The 2,500-nt window shown below is 58.9% G+C and overlaps 1 pseudogene; it reads right to left on the bottom strand.

Moving 5' to 3' along the window:
* Positions 1-2,500, bottom strand: part of LOC133147280 (28S ribosomal RNA) — an 8,782-nt pseudogene that overhangs the window by 2,944 nt on the left and 3,338 nt on the right.

Here is a 2,500-nt window from a genome sequence, read left to right as displayed (position 1 = left end):
GGTTGCCCCAGACCAGGTGACTTCTTTTGCGTTCGAGGCTATGGACGAGAGGATCCATAGCGAGGTTGAAAAACAGTGGGGACATTGGATCGCCTTGCTTAACATCAACCTTCATGGAGATGGGTTCGGAGTAGGCGCCTCCGCAACCCATACTGGTCGAGCAGCCCACATACGAGTGACGGATCACCTCGATTACACGTCTGTCTACGCCCAAGCTTCCCAGCACACACAGGACATGGTCATGAGAAACCGAGTCGAAAGCCTTCGCAAAGCCAATGAACACGACCGCCAGCGGCACGCCAGCCGACCTCGAGCGCCCCACGATCCGATTAATCAAGAATCACGAGGGTCCTTCGCAACCACTCGCGCCGGCGACGAAACCACGCTGCCCGGGGGCCAACAGGACAGGCTCGCGCTAGCCTCATCACCATCAACCGCCCAAACAACCCCAGCACGACTGACCCCACAGTCCCAGGCCTCCAGCTAGATACTATATCCAGCTCAGTAGGGTCAGTTGATCTGGGTAGCAACCGGGTCTTGCACTCCTTGAAGACTTGGGGAACGACTCCACGCACCATCCATGTCGTAAACAGCCTCGCCAGTTGCGTACCGTCCGGGTCCCAGTCAAGAAGAGCCTGCTTCCTGATCCCGTCTGGGCCCGATGCAGAGCAATTCCTCATCTTAGCCAAGTTAGATACAACTTCCTGCCCCAGGATCGGGTGGTAGAATGGTTCGTTATCCGCGGTCAGTCCCACCTCAAAGCCCTTAGTCCATAAAACGGCCTGACCGTTTCCCACTTACTCCAAAGTGTCCATCCACCAACTCCAGCGGCAAATCACATCTAAGGGGCGTCAGACCATCCAAGATCCGCCGTGCCAGCCCCTTCTTCACTACAGAATAGCCGCGCTGCTGGTGGTAGAACACTCTCTTACGCTGGACGAGCCGCCTCGCCCAACCCGTCTGTCATCGGTCTCGAGGTCTGGACCTCGCGGACTTTGTCGGCCACCCTACCTTACCCCCCAGGGCTTTCATGAGATCCAAAGCAGAGGACTCGATCAGGCTAGGCTCCCGACCTGCTTTCTTGACTAAGGCAGCGGTGGCCCGATGCTCCACCCCCCCCGCCAGCAGTTCTTCCAGAACCCTATTCATCACCAGATCTGGAAGCGACGAGGGGCAGGTCCATTTCTGGGGCGTCGCCCTGGCAGCCAGGGCTCGCCAACGCACACCGGACGCACCGCCTGCCGCACGACCGCACAGGGACCCCCATTCCACCTCACCTGCTCTCCAGACTCTCCGTTTCCAACAACACAATTTCCGCTTATGACACCTGTACCTTTCCATAAGCTTTACCATCCGAGACTCCTACCATCACTTGGTCCGGAGGCCTCGGACCCCCTTATGCCGATTTCCAGACGGGCCCTCTCCCGCTTCTTCATTCACGCCGCCTCGGAGAGCAGGCTGTAGCGCTAACACGACCCCCGCCACCCCAACTCTCATACCCGAGGCAACGGAGGTCATTGACACCACTGAGGAGTTCTCAAGAGCTTCGCCAGCCGGGGTCCACCCGCTCCTTCGGCCTGACTGACTGTGGCTCTGATCCTGTGCCTCTGTCTATACGGACCTCCTAACCAAGGAGTTTTTGCAACCATGGCCCGTAGAAGTGACTACAAGCCGTTTGGGGACCCCGAGCAATGCCTCCGGTGGTTGGTCCCCATGGCCCCCGGAGAGGTTGATCCGCTGGCCGCGCACGTGCCCAACCTCAAGCACGTCCCGGGGAGGTAGCTCGAGCAGCAGCAGCCCCTCACCTAGCTGCGCCTCAGCCCATTTTTGGTAACCCAGAACGGCCTTCCTGGGTGGTCTGTAAGATATTAGACATGTCTACTGCCTCACTACCGTGAGAACACACAGGAGAACAAAGTCCCCCGACACTATAGAGCTATACATCGAGATCCACCCCGAGCAGCCGTCTGCTAGGCCGCGCAGCCTAGCACCAACTCGTAAGCCACCGCAGTCCAACCCACTAAGGAGAGGCCTGCCACATAGTGTCAGACTCACCCCCCGTAAAGCTGGCCAACGGACAACTCGCAATCCAACTGCCCGGAGCTACAAAAGCCCAGAGAGCTATGGAGCTCATCAACGGGGAGGAAAGCGGCCTGCAACAAACTGGCCACCACCCCCCGTACACCACATATTCGCCCCAAAAGGATTTGAGAAACGCATTCGGCAAAGGTCCAAGCGAGCACATAGGCATCCACGTGACACCCACCCACTCGGCCTGGCCTCCGTTCTATACCACTAGGCGCCGCCCACACCAGTGCGCAGATTCGGGTCATCTCGGTCTCGCTACCATACGGTCACACCCTGCGTACCAACAGAGCGCTGAGCGAACGCTAAGCCAGCCTACAGAGGTGTTAGAGTGCGACTCACAGGGAGAGGAACCGTCCGCCCAACGTCGGCCTAGGCCGAGGCCGGCAGGGGCCCTTTCCAAGGCGAGTCTATA

Source organism: Syngnathus typhle, unplaced genomic scaffold (assembly GCF_033458585.1).
Source record: "Syngnathus typhle isolate RoL2023-S1 ecotype Sweden unplaced genomic scaffold, RoL_Styp_1.0 HiC_scaffold_39, whole genome shotgun sequence".
Classification (NCBI taxonomy): domain Eukaryota; kingdom Metazoa; phylum Chordata; class Actinopteri; order Syngnathiformes; family Syngnathidae; genus Syngnathus; species Syngnathus typhle.
This window is presented reverse-complemented; position numbering and strand designations above follow the sequence as displayed.